The 18963-nt window shown below is 37.8% G+C and overlaps 1 protein-coding gene across 15 annotated transcripts in view; it reads right to left on the bottom strand.

Annotated features, from left to right (window-relative positions):
* CAMTA1 (calmodulin binding transcription activator 1) overlaps window positions 1-18963 on the bottom strand; it is a 927426-nt gene that overhangs the window by 842123 nt on the left and 66340 nt on the right. The gene's annotated exons all lie outside the window — the stretch shown is intronic.

The following is an 18963-nucleotide window of genomic DNA, read 5'->3' as shown; positions in this document are numbered from 1 at the left end:
TAGTAATCATGTCACTTGATAACTGAGGCTTAAAGTAATTAGACCTCTTTTGGAGTATGTCTTCAATTCCCCTCTCTTTTGCACTCTGAACAAGTAAATATGGGCCAGGAATAGCTGGGTTGCGCAAGTACATGCTGTGAAATTTCAAGATTCATTGACAAAGGGAAATGGATCAATCAACACAACACTTGCAAGAACATACCAGTTTACCCAGGGGTGTGGGGGGGGGGAGAGGCGTTTCCCAGTGGAAAAAGGACAAAGTATTAAAAATGTAATGGTGAAAAGTAACAAGGGCAGAGAAAGTCATATGTAAACAGATGCAATCTTTGGTGGGTCATTTAAATTTTGCCTGCAGGGTATATTTACAGCATCCTCAGCAACAATAAAGAAGCCTAATCACTTTACCTTAAGTCAGTAAAAGGGGATTCAGGCATGTGGGTGGAAGGAAAATTTGGAAAGAATTAACAGAATAGCAACATTGGAAAGATTCATTACCCAAAAGATTTGCAGTTGCTTGTAGATCCAGTGGGAAGAGGACAGCTTAAGGATTCCTGTTGTTGTGACTGACCTAAAAAATTAGAGGAAAGTGAGGACAGCAATAAGTTTCTGCCCCACAGATTTAGATCTCAAGGTACAGAATTTTGTTTCACATGAGATGGCCTGAGGCCTGTTGAATTTGATAGCTGGGGAGCAGGTGCATGCAGCATGGTACGCTGCCACAGGAGAGACTCGAACTAGATGCCTCATGGTCCCAGCACAGCAACTCTACTGCATGAGCTCTGAAGAGACTGTCTCACTAAGCCAGTGGCACAGCAACTTCTGGGTCACTTCTGCCTAGCTTGTGACTGAGAACAGAGTTATGCATATGCAGTATGGTAAGCAGGTGTGTTTTGTTTTTAAATGAGAGTAAGCAGGTCCATGTGGTCCATGTGGGTAAGAAACAAGAGAAAAGAATCTGATGGGAAGAACTGAGACAGTGATTCTAGGAGAGGAGAACTGTAGAAATGTTGGGCTAGAAGGGACCTCGAGAAGTCATCAAGTTCAGCCCCCGGTGCTGCAGCAGGACCAAGTAAACTTAGACCAGCCCCTGACCCGTATTTGTCTAATCTGTTTTTTGAAACTTCCAATGATGGGATTTCACAACCTCTCTTGGAAGCAATTCCAGACCTTAGCTACTCTTATAATTTGAAAGTTTTCCCTAATATCTAACCTAAATCTCCACTGGTGCAGATTAAGCCCATTATTTCTTGTCCTATCTTCAGTGGACATGAAGAACAATTGATCACTGTCCTCTTTATCAAAGTCCTTAACATATTTAAAGACTTATCAGATCCCCCCTTAATCTTTTCTTAAGACTAAACATACCCAGGTTTTTTTTGTTTTTGTTTTTTAAAACTTTCCTCATTTAACCTTTCTAAAAGCTTTCATCATTTCTGTTGCTTCCCTCTGGACTCTCCAATTTGTGCACAACTTTCCTATAGTCTGCTGCCTAGAACAAGACACAGCACTCCAGCTGAGGCCTCAGCAGGGTTGAGTACAGCAGGACGATTACCCCCTAGTCTTACACACAACACTCCTGTTAATACACTCCAGAATATTAGCCTTTTTTCCACAGCTGCATCACATGATTGACATTTAGTTTGTGATCTACTATACTGCGTGGATCCTTTTCAGCAGTACTACCATCTCACCGGTTATTCCTAATTCTGTAGTTGGGCATTTGATTTTTCCTTCTTAAGTGAAGTACTTTGCACTTGTCTTTATTGACCGTTATCTTGCTGAATTCACATCAATTCTCCAATTTGTTGAGGTCATTTTGTGTTCTAATCCTGTCCTCCAAAGAGCTTGGAACCCGTCCCAGCTTGGTGTCATCTACAAATGTTATAAGCATACTCCCCACTCCATTATCTAAGTCATTCATGAAAATATTGAATTGTAGCTGGACACCACTAGATATACCCTCCCAGTTTGACCGTGAACCACTGATAACTACTCTTTGTGAATGGTCTTTCAATCAGTTGTGCACCCACATTATAGTAATTTCATCTAGACCACATTTCCCTAGTTTGCTTATGAGAATGTCATGTGGAACTATGTCAAAAGTCATACTAAAAATCAAGATTATCCCATCTGCTTCTTCCCCCTATTCAGTAGGTCAGTAACCCTGTCAAAGAAGGAAATTAGGTTGGTTTGGCATGATTTGTTCTTGAAAAAAATCCATGCTGCTATTCCTTTTAACCCTATTATCCTCCAGGTGTACAATCAGTTTGTAAGCAATAATGTGTTCCAGTATCTTTCTAGGTATCAAAGTAAGGCTCGCTGGTCTGTAATTCCCTGGGTCCTCTTTGTTCCCTTTTTTTTTTTTTTATTATTAAAAGACAGGTGCTACAGTTGCCCTTCTCCAGTCCTCTGTGACCTCACCACTCCTCCATGAGTTCTCAAAGATAAGTGCTAACATTTCTGAGATTGCTTCAGCTAGTTCCTTAAGTATCCTAGGATGACTTTCATCAGAGCCTGCTGAGTTGAATACATCTAACGTATCAAAATGCTCTTTAACCTCTTCTTTCCCTATTTTGGCTTCTATTCCTTCCCCCCTCTTTAATATTGTGTTGAGTATCTGGTCACCATTAAGCTTTTTAGTGGAGACTGATGCAAAATAGGCTTTAAACCCCTCAACTTTCTTGATACCATCAATTATTAGCTCTCCTTCCCCATTTAGTAGAGCGCCTATGCTTTCCTTCATCTTTCTTTTGCTCCTTATGTATTTAAAGAACCTCTTCTTATTGTCTTTATGTCCCTTGCTAGGTGTAAATCATTTTGTACCTTAGCCTTTCTGATTTAAATGCAAGCATGTTAGAGCAAGAAAGAAATTTTACTGTTCTAGGCAGTTTTTGGCATGGTCCTTGAGGGAAAAAAAGGAAGGCTCTTCTACCTCCTAAAAAGAGGACAAATTAAAGGGAAGGTTGAGGTGTGAGGATATTAGCATGTGCATTACCTCAGGGAGTCTGAGAATGTTATATTAGGCCAGAGGGTACAGGTGTCATGTCACCCATGAGAGAGCAATTTTTCCCTCTTCTTGACCTTAGCAGAACACAACCAAATATGAACTCATTTGTTTATACACAGAGAGGAGGCACTGTCACATTTTCAATCCATTCAGGTTTTTGAGACATGATTAGCAGAGGCAGTTTCACGGGATTCTTTCTAAACTGCATTGCTAAAAACAAAGCCATAAGAGAGAACAGTTCCTATCTGGAGTCCATTTGTAAAAAGCAAAATGTAATACTAAAACATTCACACTCCACAGTTAACTACACTAGAGAAGCCCTGGGCTCCAATGCTGGTTTCAGATGTTTGATTCTGCTAGAAAAAGTTTTAGCTCAAAGACATGTTTTTAATTAAGAGGCACATGGTCATAATATACATTTAAGTCAGAGGAAAGCAACAATGTATCATAAAACAATTTATCTTTTTGGCTTTCTTCGCATTATGCATTAAATTTGATGTGCATTTAATAAAATATATTCTGGTATTTGTTTTGTAAAGCAGAGGAGAAAAAAGCCATCAATCCACTGATGCCCTGTAATTTCATGATATTTCAGCTTCTTGTGCATTAGGGGACACATCAATGAGAAATATGGAACGTTTTACATTGCAATTAGAAGCAGGCTATGTAATAAAGAATTAAAAAGGCCAGCATCCTGCCTTCACTACACTTCATCCATGCTATACTGTCACACCTATTAAAGAGAGACAAAATCTTCTAGTGTAGACAGAGCATAAAAGATGAGCACAGATAAAACAGAATGCACCAAAAGAAAGTGTAATTTAGGCCCTGATTACATTAACTTTCTGCATGCGAGTAGCCTCCTTATGCTCTCTCTTATCTGTTGCAAGAATGGAAAAGGCAGCATTTGATGGATGATGGGAGTTCGCATGAGAGAGGCTCACAGAAACAGTGGGCTTTCAGAAGTGATTTGAATGAGAAAGGGGCACAGGGCCTGGCTCACTGGGATTGGGATGTCACTCGATTTATACAGGTTGACATGGTAGAAGATAGAGACCAGAGTGAAAAAAGGAGATACCTAGTCTGCAGTCATGCAAACGTGTGCATTACTCACCTAATCAAAAGGTAAGCAAATGCGTTAAGTATTTGCAGGATCACGGCCTTAGTTCCAAGTGCAGTTTAGATTGGGACAAAATGTAGCAAGTGCTAATCTGTCCGGAAAAAAACACTCACAAACCCATCCTCTAGACTTCTACTACAGATCGCACAAAAACAGGCAGAGTGCCTATGTGGTGAATGCAACTTGCCAGACTAATGAGCTATTTATAGCACACAAGCCCTTACATAATTAGATCTCAACAATTTACAGTACAAGCCTGTACACAGCATCATAATCTATACAGATATGATCACCTGCATTAATATAATAGTTTTAAATGTTTGAAAGCTAATGCATACATTAAAACCAAGGATTACAATTACTGTATTTGAGCCTTAAACAAATGACCTGTAGCACGGTTCTGTACTAATGAGAAAAGCTTTGTACACTTGTACACACACACACACACACACACACACACACACACACAAAATAAAAATAGGTATTTTCTCCCAGGTCATTGTATTTAAAGCATTTAGCTTTTGTGGTTTTGAAGGCCACTCCTTTACAAAGTATATTTGTGTCCTGTGGGACTCAGTTTAGGTGTCAGTGTTTCCACAATGTATTCAACATCATTCTAGAATCATGAAGCACCACTTAAAATTAACTGTGGGTTGCACAATTCCCAGTGGTTTACGACAAGGATTTTACTTAGTTATTTTAAATTTCTGTAAACAGTTAAACTGTATGTACCCACACAATTGTGCTACCATTTTCAATCAAAATAACACTTTCTGATTTGCAGTCATTCTGACTGGACATAGAAACTGTAGGTTGTACATAAAAGCTATTAAACAGGATGAAGTTGACAAATGCATATCTCAAGTTTATTTTTTCATATTAAAGCCCAGATCTGAATTGCCAGTTTTGAAGTTAAAGTAAAAAAGAAAAACTTAGAGAGATCCAGATAACTTTCCAATGCATTAGTGCTTAAAAATAAAAGTTCTTTTGAACTTGTTCCTGATAAATGCTTTTAGCAATTCCTATGAAACTATTTCTCAGGGAGAAGTATTTCTGTTTACATGTATTTGTATGGCAAAGACCAGAAACATAATTTCAATATCTAGTGCAGATGACAAATCCTCTCTGCTTTTTTAAAAACAGCCTGGATCAGTTTTAACAATTCTCTTCCCACTTTGAAGAACCCTGTTCAGGTCACCACAAAATGGTGTCTTTTCAGCGTTGTCATTTTTAACTTTGAAATACATTGAAATCTGGAATAATTTTAATTCCATTTTACTTTAATCTCCTACCCCAACCCCCAAAGTACAATTTCAGCTGCACAATGAGCAAAAGTGGATTCTAATCTGATACCCATATAGCCACTCCTTCTTTTGACTCATGGTCTCTTGTATTCCCCTAGCTATGGGATGTCATGTCCTTTATTTTCACTGCAGTATACCAGGAAGACAGAAAAGATTTTCATTTTCACTAGAATCACTCTCCCTGTTAGCACCTTGCAACACTTTGTAGCTAGTACTTATTCCCTTCAAGCAGACAGGTTTCATACCCTATAACACAGCAGCACATACAGAGTAGGTTACTATGGAGAATACCTGCTTTCCAGTATTTGTCTATTTAGCTTCCTCGGTGTCTTAAACAACAGTTTGAAAGCAGGACTGCACTTCAAAACAAATCAACAGAAACTTGCCCCTAGCTTTCTTCTGAGCAAGCTGTTGCAAGGGCTTATCTTGCTATTAGGACTTTCTATCCTTGCCTCTTGCTTTCCCTTCACTGGGTCTCTCTGCCTGTTACCTACACTGAGCAGGATTTAACAAGACCCACCTGGCATGACAGCCTGGGTGAATCAGCAAAGTAACTTTCTGCACCTGCACACAGCTAAGGTTTCTCCTAGTCCCTTTAAAAGTAAGGCCACAGTTTAGGAGCTCTTCCTCACAAGGCCCAGAGCCTTTTCCCAGTCACATTCCCCCTTTGTTTTGTTTCTTCCTCATTGATTACTTGTACATACTGTTCATTCAGCTGCTCTAAAAGGCATGTCCCTCTCCCAGGAGCACATCTTAATTGAGAACACACCGTAAATGCTTCAGAAGACTATTGCAGTTCTCCTTGTGCTTCCAAGCTTCAAATCTTGACTTCAATCTGATCATCTAGACAGTTCATATAAACAACAAAAAGCTATAGTATTAGCACTCATGATGTGCAATTGACACAAGCAATCTCTTCCCAGCTTGAAAAAGTTTCTATTTATACTTGCCCTGGACTTCCTCTTCTGTAATTTATAACCCAGCATGCTAGTTTTCTTAATATTTGCTTCCTGCAGAATTACAATGGGCCATACTCTTAGACAGTGTAAATTAGTACATTAGAAGTAAATTAGGAGACAGTAGACTTATGGCAGTCTACACAAACTGAAGATCTGATCCAATATTTCTGAAGTTTCACAGGCAGGTTTAGATTCCTAATCTCAGAACAGCTTCACTGCCTCAAACAGGAAGCAAAACGTCCGGTCCATTTGTTTACACAAGGAAAGCAACAGGTCTAGTGGCTATAGCAGTGGATCTATGGGGTTTAGTCAAAACTTTAAAACTGACTCACTGGGTGGGTTTGCATGTCTCCCCCATCTGTAACATGAGGATTTACCCCACCTCTTTGTAAAGCAGTTAGAAATAGTTTGATAAAAAGTTCTACATAAATGTAAGTTAACACCCTGTGAAAGCTTCTCTGTGTGTGTGTCCAGTAAGGCAGAGCTAGGATTACATTAAATGTTACTGCAAAGAAAATGATTTATTCAGTGATGGAAGAGGGCATGGGGCTTACACACCAATGAAAAATGGACAAAATCTTTGAAAAAAAAAAAAAAAAGCTCAGAACTCAGATTAGACATTGGGGTTGGTGTGTGCGCCTATCACTAACCTGTGGCGGGACAATGGAGCCTGCATGGGGTAAGTGCTTGCACTGCTTGTGGTTGGTGGTGTCGGGAAGCTGATCACTGGCAGGCACACACAAGACTTCCTCACACTAAGGGCAGGTGGTTGTAAGGTGCCCCACTTTCCTGGGTTGCCCTAAATGACAAAATATCCCTGGTCGGTTCACTGGCACACCAGCAACTCTTGCTGCTCCTACAATCAAATTCATTCCACCAGCCACCTTCTTGCTCTAGCGATCAAGACGTTTTCATGGATTTGGGACCTTCCAATAAAAGAGCAGAGGGTTACGCTGAGCAATCCACTTTTGCTGTCACCTCCAACTAAAATCAATACAGATTGATAAAAGCAGTTCTACTCTCATAGCTCTATAACCAGAATATGGTAGCATTGCTTTTTTTAAATGGAGAAGAAGTTAAGTGTTCACAGATCTCAAGAAACAAACGCAGCTGATAAATTCAAAAGGGAACCCTCCATCCATTCCACGGGGCTGAAATACAACACTTTACAAGTTCTTTAGAGAAGGAAATGGGCAGCAATCTTAATTTACAAACAAAAGCAGTTCTTTATTGGAAAAGGGACTAGTGCTTCAAACCTTATCTTCCAGGCTACAAAAGGTTTTAATTATAGCATTCATATAATCTCTAAATGCAAACCTTTGCAAGGAGCTGTGACTAAAACTGTAGGCACTAGTCATGAAAATTTCAGCAAATGCTTTATTTAAACAACATTAATAGGGCTATCCCCCAATTCCTCAAAGTCACTGGCATGTAGAGAAAGGAGAAATGGCTTGCTGATAACAATGAAAAAAAGATAATGAAGACATTGCACAACACAGCATTTGGCATTCTTTCCAGGTAAGGTATATCCACTCTCCATGTTCTTACATAAAGACTTACCTGGACCTTTTGCTTAGTTGCCATGTGATTACCCTTTCCTCCCCCAAAAAATCAGATTCCACAATCACTGTGAGCCAGACGTTTTTAGAAATAAGGTAGTAATATTCAGCAGTCTGAAGCAAGAATGTTAGAGAGTTTAATCCTACAGACTTTAAAGGAAGATAAACAGTACGAATCCAAAACTGAAAAATCAATGCAGCCAGAGAACAGAAATGATTCAGACATGAATGATCCAAATACTTTGGTGGCTAGAATCTCATTATTCCTGTTTGTATGCAAGGGGACGACAAAGAATGGAAAAGTGCAGCCTCGCCTATACCTAAGTGTCAATAATTTATAAATCAGTTAACGATTTGTAAAGTTTGTAATTTGTGCCACTTAATCTCTTCTAAGTAGTGGTTTATGTTTCCAGTTAACTACACTACAGCCAGTGCAAGTTGTTATGTGGCTCAGTGGAATACTAAATATACCTCCCTTTTCATAAGCATAAGGGAGCGTCACATTTCTGAAGCCTGGCCCTCTTATCAACTTTCCCAAAATTCAATTTACTCACCCAATCTCACACACATTAATTGTAAATGGGTTCCACGACACACCCTCTGAACACTCCCTGACGATCTCACAGGGGCTGTGAGGATATGGAGCAATAAAAGTGTGTCAAGTAATATTATACTCAATAGCGGAAATGCACTTTTCAACCTGTGCTTTAGCACCACTGCAGCGGTCTGAGGCCTATGATACGGTGTGTGCCAAGATCATGCCCTGTGGTCACTCATTTTCCAGAGACATTCACATTAGAACATATACATGCCACACACACAGCAGAACTTGCTGGCTGTTATACAATGATCTGTTATGTAGACCTCTGGCATGAAATAACTTGACTCACTGCCTGTAAACAAATGATCATTTGCCTTCCCTTTTTACCGACTTCAGCGGCAATGAACTTCAGCAGGGTGTGTAACCCATGTCAGAACTGCATGGAGTCTTTCCACAGTCCCTAATTTGTTTAGATGTATTTCCCCAGGCCTATGACTCTGTCTCTATACTGCTGATCATCACAGTAGCTGAAACCCCACCTCACCGCCAATCCCATAATAAAACCACGCGATTCAATTTCCTCTCTCCTATCCTGAGACAATCAGATAGATTTATTTTCTTATATGATAATTCCCTTGTCTCTCTCTTTCTCCTCCTTCATTGTAATTTTTGTTGTGGCTGTGGAAAAGCAAACTGAAGATATGAATTTTACATGTTAATCTGAAAGCACTGCAACACATGGCCATTCTAGCCATCTTCAGAAGAGAATTCCAGAGGCCTATGATCTACTGACTTCTTAAGACGCTAATAGGCATAATAGTCTGTCTTCTGATGGTGGAAATACATAAACTGCAAATGATAGTACCCTCAGATAAAACTTTTCTGAATATTCTGGAATTAAAACAAAGATGGAGGGCTCCTCCTGTAACTCTGCACTCCATGCTGTTAAGGCATGAGCTGCATATAATGAATGCATGGCCAGCTAAGCAGCAGAGTAATCAAAAACATTTTTGAGTGCCCCATCAATCTTCTTATCCATTGCGTCTCTAGGGCAAAACTGCCTTCTAGGAGCAAAAATTTGCTGGAGCCTAAGCAACCTGATGGATCTACTTGTACAGAGAAACAGAGAATGTTGTACCTTAGGTAATGTATATAAAACTTTGCCATGTTAGCAGGAAAAGAAAATCTAGCTTCCTTAATTCCCAGCGCAACTGCAAAGACAGTACAGTGAAGTGAATAAGCAGAATTCCTCTACCGTATTATTTCACAGACCACTGATAGTTCTTCCCACCCGCTATTTTTTTTTAATTAAAGGAGAAAAATAGCTTTGGACAATAGAGAAATTTTGCCCTATAAGCCTGATCCTCTGCAATTGTATTACCTTGAGCTGTGATTTCGCATCAAGATCTCACAAGCTAAATAAGGTCAAGCCTGTTCTACCACTTGATGAGAGCCCCTGCCAGGAAAACCTGGATGCTTCAGGAAGATGCACCCATGCTTCACTTCAGAAGGTGGCATTCTTCCCCTGAAGACAGAACTAAACGAGCGTCCCAGTATGGTATTCAGAAGCTAACAGAGACACCGACCATGACTCCTCATTTAAAATCCAGAGGCACTTTGGAGGGTGAGGGGGGAAGAGAACAGATTTACCTATCCATATGGCACCTAAAAGCACTATGTTTTTACCCATTGCAGTATTTCAGTTTCACCTTTCGCCAGGCTTTATATTGCAATCTGAGCTTGATCACTGCTTAAAATATTATACAAGTTATACCTGTAAATGTGAACTGTCATTTCTATTTAAAAAGTATTCCCATTTTTGAATGTATATAGCTAACCCATCGATAAAGCTTTATTTAAATAAAGGCATGTTTTCACTTTATTGTAAATGTTCTTGTGGGTTAAATAAAGGTTCAGCTGCAGCCAAAGTAAGTTAAACATTTACTTTCTATTAAAACATCTAAATCATACGATGAAAAACCTGTTTTACATTTAATACAAAGGAACATTCAAATCAGCACAGTGGCAGCTTAACTGGTATTTAATGCCAAGGAGTTCTGATGTTGAGAGGTAATCAGTTTATGGAGGGAGGGATTTCTTTAAACTCCTAAAAAGGGGAAAACACACACTTGAACAAATCTTTTAATTATAATATTTTCCAAAGAACTCCTTCCAAAGCCTTTTTCCTGCCAAGTCTAATAGGCTTTCTTTAAGAGACAGCTCTTTCCCCAGATTTACTGGTAAAATATTTTATACTGTTTCTACTTAGTGTTTTGCTTGTTAGTTTTAGATGCTTTTTCAATTTTATTTCATGTAAGAGGATAGAGGGGAGTTGTATATCACAAGTAAAGGTTCTATATCACCCAGGCAAAGTGAAAGTTTTTCTGTACAGAGAAAGAGTTTAAATTATTAATGTCCATACACATGGTGTTGTGCTACCAAAAGGTAACTGGTTATTGCTGAGCAGAAATTCACCATGGAATAGATGCAGCTTCCAATTTTACATAATCATAATCCAAACCCATTAATCTATAACAGGCTGTAATTAACTTAAAATTCATAAATGTAGGTGAAATGTTTGATTTTCGTTATACAATTCCTTTAATAAGACAAAGCTCACACATCAATATTTATCACCATCCTTTCACATTATTAACTAAATCTCATGGTTATTTGTCCCATCAAAAGGCTCAAGTTGTACAGTTTAAAAGTGAGTGACAACAACCTCCCACCCCACCACAATATAATGTAAACCTTCTTATCTGCTGGAGGTAGACTTTTATCCAAAAATGTGATATCAGAAAATCACGTAAAGAAACGCATGTGTACCCATACTAACAAGACCATTGGTGAATTCTCCCTGGGAATTACTGGGATGTACAAGGATTTTAGTTGCCAAGTTTCAGAGCAATGTGTTATTTAATGACTACTAGATTAAAAAACAAGACAGAATAATCATGAAGGTCTGTCAGTTTATCTAATGGCTATTCAATGAAATAGCCAGAACATGTATCCTTTGGGGCAGAACAAAAAATTAGTTTCAATCTTTACATTTATGTTTGAGCAGTCTTCCAGATTAACCTCTATTTTGGTTTTAATCCTTTGATTTTTTTAATGAGCAAAAAACTGATCACCACCAGAAATGTGAAGTGCTGAGTAAAAGATGTCCTACTTGAGCCTAACATATTACGCTTTGTTTGGAGAAAGAATCAGATAGAATCCATCTGTTGGACCCAGTGCCCTGAGAAATAACACTCACTAACAGAATTTAATGGGTTCTGTCCCAGAGAGATGAGCATTTAGAGCGGGCGTATCTGGCTTATGCTGTACACAAAAGCCATCTATTTTAGTTATAAGAAAAGGAGTATTTGTGGTACCTTAGAGACTAACAAATTTATTTGTGTATTTTGCGAATACAGACAAACATGGCTGCTACTCTGAAACCTGTCAGTATACTTTAGTTATAGTAAAGTAATAACCTTGTTTCTACCAATTCTATCAATTAAGTAGAAGAATTAAAGAAGGTTTACTTTTTCTCCCTTCAACTCAGGTGAAACACTTCATTTCATTTTGCTTCCTAAAACATTTCTGTATGGTTTTTACTCACAGCTGAATGGATTTACAACTTTAGTGTGTTTATTGTAAATATATAAAAACGAAGATGATGAGTTGTGAGCAGATATAAGGAGGGTACAGAGGACTGCTGGTGACAAACTGAGACCGAAACTCTCTTGCCTGAATTTATCAGGGGTGGTACAATTGATCATAAACAGGAAGAATGATAGAACCTGTAGGGTATTTTGCCAGCTTCCACCCAGGTGTTCCTAAACAATCTTACAATTTCAACTTTTTGCCTTCCATACAGTCAATTTGTCATGTACCTTATATCATTGTGCAGGGTCATCAATCTATTAACCCAGGACTAGAATTCCAATCCAGACTATTCTCAAAAGACAATGAACATACTGTACTTTGTAGTTACTGAAACTCAAAAGCACTTCCCTTCCTGTCAATTGTAATTGTTTTGTCACAAAGGCCCAGATCATGCCAGTAACATCTGCGAATTACTTGCCTTACCAGCACCCTCCCCAAGGAGATTTGGTGCCCACATGGAGAGGGAGGAGACAGAGGAGAGCAGGCACAAGAGACATCCGCCTCCACTTTTTAGTAAGCAGAGATCAACCAGGAAAGAGAATTCAGCCTAAACTTAATTTATCCAATGATCAGAGGCAGAATTTGACCTCTGCACTTTTCATCACAACTGCAACCTAAGACTGTTTAAACAATATATGACCTCTGATATTACCCAAAATTGTCAGCATCTCAAGTGCAGAAAGACGGAATAATTGAAAAAGTCATTACTGAGGAATTTGGAAGCTTCTGATATTTGGTTAAAATAAGGGGAGAATATGGTAAATTTAAACATTAAGGATAATGTTGCTTGTGGTGATTTCTAATAATGATTTTCAAGAAATTGGAAAGTGACTTTAAAACTTTAAGCATAAATACTTTGATAGATTTGTGTGTAAATGTGGGAGAGGACTGACTCTTAGCTGAAATTCTTTCCCTGGTAGTGTTTAATTAAAAGAAATTATTAATTAAACATGTGAATTTGAGAACTAATTTTGGTGAAAGTATTTTATATGATTTTTTTATATATATACAAACAGTGGCTTGACTGATATTAAATAAGGTTCTATCTTACAGGATCCAGAAAAAGCTTCTGCTCAAAACAGGGAGGATGGGGTTCCAGCTTTGCTGTAAAACTGACTATCGTCAAATCAATTGTTAGATTTTATTACTTCGCTCTTCCTGATAATGGAGGAGAGATAAACAATGCTTTTGTTTAAAAAAAAAAAATTAGATTTTTATTAAAAATGTGTTTTTTTTAAAATCCTATCTAAAATTAAATGTGAAATTATGACAACATATGTTAAGGCTAGGGTGACCAGATGTCCCGATTTTATATGGACAGTCCCGATATTTGGGGCTTTGTTTTTATTGGCTCCTATTACTCCCCACTCCCTGTCCAGATTTTTCACACTTCCTGTCTGGTCACCCTAGTTAAGGCCTAAATTTCTTATATTAAAACATTTAAATTAAGTACAAAAATATTAAGTAGTACATGTTTACTGATAAGTTTTAAAGATAGTCAAACCATTGAACTGATAGAAGTCACCTAAGAACCAGCTGAAGTGCTAAACCAACTTTTGATAGCAGAAACCTCTTCTATAGGTGCAGAGAGAATATTTTCTTCAGTATGAATATCTTCTTTAGATTGAGACAGCAGAGAAGTACCAGATTTACTACTGTTACCATTTAACAGAATTACTCCTTTAACTCAAGTGGTAGAGGTCTATGCCACACTGAAGGTCTTGGTTCTGGGTTTAAAACTCACAAAAGAACTAGGCAGGAGACTGTAAGAGCCCAACATGGTTCCTTTATACCTCAAACGCTTAAGACAGGCTTTTTCTAACAGGAGTATGGAATACAACAGGAGAATCTATCAAATTCCCCTATAGTGGCTGGTTCATTAGAGGATAACAGCCTACTACTGCTAGCTAAAAAAGCTTCTACTTTAGTTCAAATGGTAGAGCCTTATGTGTAATACTTTAAGTTCCCTGTCATCACACCATTTGAAGTGTTTCTTTCCAACTTCCACCAGCAAAGAGGTTAAGTTCATTTATGTGACTTTATTAAAAAGGGGGACAAGTCAGTTTTTAAAAAAAATTAAAAGAAATGTCAAGTATTACACATCTGCTTCTCCTACCCTTTCACAATTTAACCGTTAATACTGAGACAAGACTAAACAATAAAACCAAATGTAAAGAAGAAACTGGTAATAAATTCAAAGTAAAGGCAATGAACTAAAATTTGAAAAACTGAGCAATTCTATGATCCCAATGCAAAATGCCCACTAACTTTCAAATACTTGAGGATTTTGTACAGATGGTACACTAAAACACTTAGCAGAAACTAAAAAAAAAAGTTCCAAAATCATTTTCTTATTGTATTTTCATGTGTTACAGAAATGAAATTAGACTAAAACTTTTAAGTTTTCATTTTGCTGTTAATGCAGATAAAATTTTGAGTTCTATAGGTGTGCATATTTTATATTTTTAATACAAGACAACTCCTTAAGAGCTTAATCATAATAAATACAGTATCTAATGCTTCTTGGCATTAGTGTCTTCAGGGGCCAAACTGTGTTTAAAAAAAGGAAAAAGGACAAATCAGTAAAGTATAGCATCAGTAATATTCATAGTTGGATTCCAAGAGGTCCTAATCCATGGTTTTACTTCAACTAATGCCAATGCTGCTGCACTCTTATTTAGCAGTCTCTTGCAGAAGGAATATTAATTTGTGCCTTGAAGACTACACTGGTTTCTATTTGTTTTCAGGTGCATTTAAGGTGCTGGTTTTGATCTAAAAGTCCATTACAGTCTGGGTCCTTGCTATCTTAAGACAGGCTTTCTCCTTGTGGTCCATCAATGCAACTGACATAGGTTACAGCATTTCAAAAATACTTCCTAGATTCGTACACCTGAAGCATGGTCTTCTCCGTAGAGGACTATCTACTCTGAAATTCACCTCCAGTACATTGGTCAGACAAAATTCACTTTTTGAGCTTTGTAGTGTCTTTGCAGCATGACTGAAGGTGTAGCACAAGGAGGTTTGGGATTCTGTTTTAGTAAGAGGAGGGAATCCTTTGAACGCGTTAACTAATTGACAATGTGTCAGCCTACATTGTTCTAACCTGGGAAATTATCTATGGCTTTGGAAGCTATGATAGGTACTTCAAAGACAGAGGGAAAACACTGATAAAATCAGGGTTAATATGGGCAGCAACTCACCTGCTGCACTCACACAACTATGCCAGTGCATCTTACTACTGACCTGCCACAGTCAGTCATTCTTCCAGGTTCTCTTTGATTAACAGACAATATTGCCTCTTTAGGTACTTCTATAACCCTCATCACTATAACTTCTGCCAATCTAGGTGTAAAGATGTGTAGTAGGAACTAGATGAGACTACTTTGTGGCTGTTTATATGTGATTTAAAGAAGGTTTATACTCAGGTCCCTTGAAATTAAACAATTTAATTTAAGCCACTTGTTCTCCCCACTTAGTCCCCAAATGGAAGGACAGCCCCAACAAAAAGTGCTACACGTTTACTTTGCATTCTCAACAAACAGGAATTCTGAAGATGTACAAGATTGATTGTATCTGCTAAAAAAAATCAAAAATAAGATGCACAAGATTGATTTTAGCAGATATAATCAATCAAAAATAAATTGTCACATGAGGATCTCAGATTATACATATGACAAGTTCAATTCAAGTGTGAAAATGGAATTAAAAATTACCTCTCTCTGGTGTTGGTAAGCGTTTTCATTTTATCATAAAGATACTGTCAAAACCTTCCTTCATAAAGTTCAAAAATTTATAACAGCAGTAAAATAAGCATAATTTTAATTTCTGATTGAATTTTCCATTTGTCATTCATATACATCCCCACATATGTTAATTAGAATTGAAAGAAAATAAGGAAACCTGCCCTACAAGTAAGCTCTCTTTGTTAAAGTTATGCTTATTGGGCTTTTCATGTAAATACAATAGCCCAAAAAGAAATATTAAATTCAAGACAGAATAATAGCACTGAAGTGAGACAGCAGATAGTGAACTCTTATGGACAATTAAAATCCTGCTTCTCACTCAACCCTGGTCTATTTTAGCAATCATATCAGACAATCTCTTAAAACAGAATAATCTTAATGAACAGCCAAGTACTCCTCCCTCATTGAGGAAATCTTCAACAAATAGGACAAAGGAAAGGAAGATATACTAATCAAGAGGCCCCACTAGCTTGCCTGTTGAATTGGATATGGGTGGGGACATGACTGAAATCCACAAAAGCCATTCCAGTACTGGGAATTAAAGTTTATGAAAAGCGATCATGTGAGGATAAGAGGCGGGGAAGTACAAAAAAATTTAACGCTAAAATGTGAAATCTATTCAGGAGAATCCAAAGGGGTAAGAAACAACCTGTGGGAACTCCAATGAGGCAACAGAACAGAACACATTTACTGCTGCTATCATGTCATAGAATTCATGTTCAAAGGATTGCTTTTCACGGTGTAGTAGTCTCTCATCTTGAACTGCTATTACACACCACTCATTATCATCACTGTCAGAAACTACAGCAGCATCTGTGGCAGCAGCAGCATTTTCTGGATGAGAAATCTCCATATTTACCTTAAAGAATATCAATTCTTCTTCCAGCATTCAGACTTGCTTGGAGGTTAGTAAAAGCATTCCCAGCTCACATAGGAAATGTGTTTTAATAAATGCTGAAAAGGAGGGCATCTTAAATACTTAACAGAAAAAAAATTACCTATCTAGTAATTGTAGTTTTTCCAAGCAGAAAGAAAACAGATTTGCACTTCTACAAGGGCATGCCCTTTGGATCAAGAACCCGCAGGAAAACCAGGGTTGTTTGAGCATGTATGCATTTCTCTCATGACTCCATATGTTTAAAGGGACTCCATGTTATACAAGAAGCATGAGCCCTAATCTCACTTCACTTCATTTCCATTGAATCAGAACCTACTCTATAGACTCCAAAGTGGGGAAAGCGCATGGGGGTATGGATCTATGCTGTCAAACTACTCAGAGCTACAATTACTACATTAATAACCTTTCCTTCTCCTTCAAATATTACCAGCATAAAGGACACTTGGGAGATAAATTAGCAACAACTCCAGAAAAGATGAGGTCTGTGGAAAACTTTAAATACAAGGGTTGCAGAACTGCTCTCAAATTGGGCATCAGATATGAAAGTCAAATCATGAGTAATGCTGTGTGGAATGTATGAACTCCAGGTAGAAGTCATGCTGATTTGAATGAATAAAGTATATCTAGGTCAAGGAGCAGAGGCTGCTCACAGAAAGTGTCCTTCCGTCCCAGATGCACCCAAAACATCACAACAAGTTTGTATACAAAATGTGGTCCATTTACACAATTTCTGCTAAGAGACTATGCGCCTCTTGGCTCTGGAATGACTAAGGCTACCGTGGGGAGAAAAAGGGGAAAAGAGGATGGGTCCTCTGTTTTCTGAGAAGGATGTGGAGGATCTGAAGTTCTCTCCTGGAGTTTAACCAATATTCCCATTTCAACTCATAATACTAGGATTGTAAAAAGACATAGGAATAAGTGTTAAAACTAAGGAAATATAATGCAGTAGACTTTATCATTACTTCAAAGTGCAGTTCTGTTCTGAAAAATGACTAAAATAATAAATGCAGCTGAAAAAGTGGGGGTTTTACCAGGAAAGCTTATGCCCAAATAAATCTGTTAGTCTTTAAATTGCCACTGGACTCCTCGTTGTTTTTGTGGATACAGACTAACACTGCTACTTTTCTGATAAAATCATCAAGGGATTCTATTTGTGTGTCTCAATAATCATACCTATTCTACAGGTTAAAATATTTTTATTTTCTAACGACAATCTCTGCCAATTCAGCCTGTATTTTAAGAACGCAGATTTTTTTTCCCAACATTTTTAGTGATAGATATGAAACATATTTAAGGTAACGTGGTTGAACACACACATAACTAACTGGATTTTAAGTAAACCATTCTGTTGATGATGCACAAATAATTGAATCCAGCTCAGTCACTCTGGGCTGTATTGGCTCTGTGATGCCTTCAGGAATAAAGAGCAGTAAAACTATTTCTTCTCTGAAGTAAATAGGTATAATGGAATACAGATATGGAGCATATCTGTAAGACAGTGACACCTTTGCCGGTTCACTTTTCAGATTTGAAATTGCTGCAATGGTTTTAGCATCTTTGGTGGTTCTCATGATAGTCTGCATTTTCAGCAATGGTTTTCAGCAACAGTTTAGACTTGCTTTTCTTCACAGGCGAAACGGACAAAAGCAGTGAACTTGGAGGGTCTAGTTTGCAAGAGCTCAAACCTCCAATCAACAGCTCACTTCAACCCTAATTTTAATTATAAACTTTTATAGGTATCAAACCAACCTCAGAGAAGGCCTAAGTACATTTCAGTGTTCATTTAGCAGCTTCAGCAGTGTGCAATTAAAACTTTAGCATTAAATGTTGGAGAATAAAATAACGAGACTTAAAAAAATAAACTGTGCTTCAGTGGACCATGCTTAGTAGATTTCATATGATCATTTACAAGACAGAAACAGATTCCTACTAAGAGCCATTGCTAGTATCCAGAGTTGATGCAAATTGCTTTAAAATGTCAGCATCTTTTAAAAAGAGAAAAACTAAAACAAAAAAGTATTGTGGCTTTAGGATTCCTATAATATTGATGCCTCTAGTACCGATGATTCTGAACTCTGTCAGTTCACAATATCACAATTGCACCAATGCATCACCAGATTAAACAGATAACTGTTTAAATATCTAGCCTTTTTATCTGGGATGAGAAACCAAAACCTT

Source organism: Dermochelys coriacea, chromosome 18 (genome assembly GCF_009764565.3).
Source record: "Dermochelys coriacea isolate rDerCor1 chromosome 18, rDerCor1.pri.v4, whole genome shotgun sequence".
NCBI lineage: Eukaryota > Metazoa > Chordata > Testudines > Dermochelyidae > Dermochelys > Dermochelys coriacea.
Note: the sequence above shows the minus strand (reverse complement) of the source record. Positions and strands in the feature narration are given on the sequence as shown.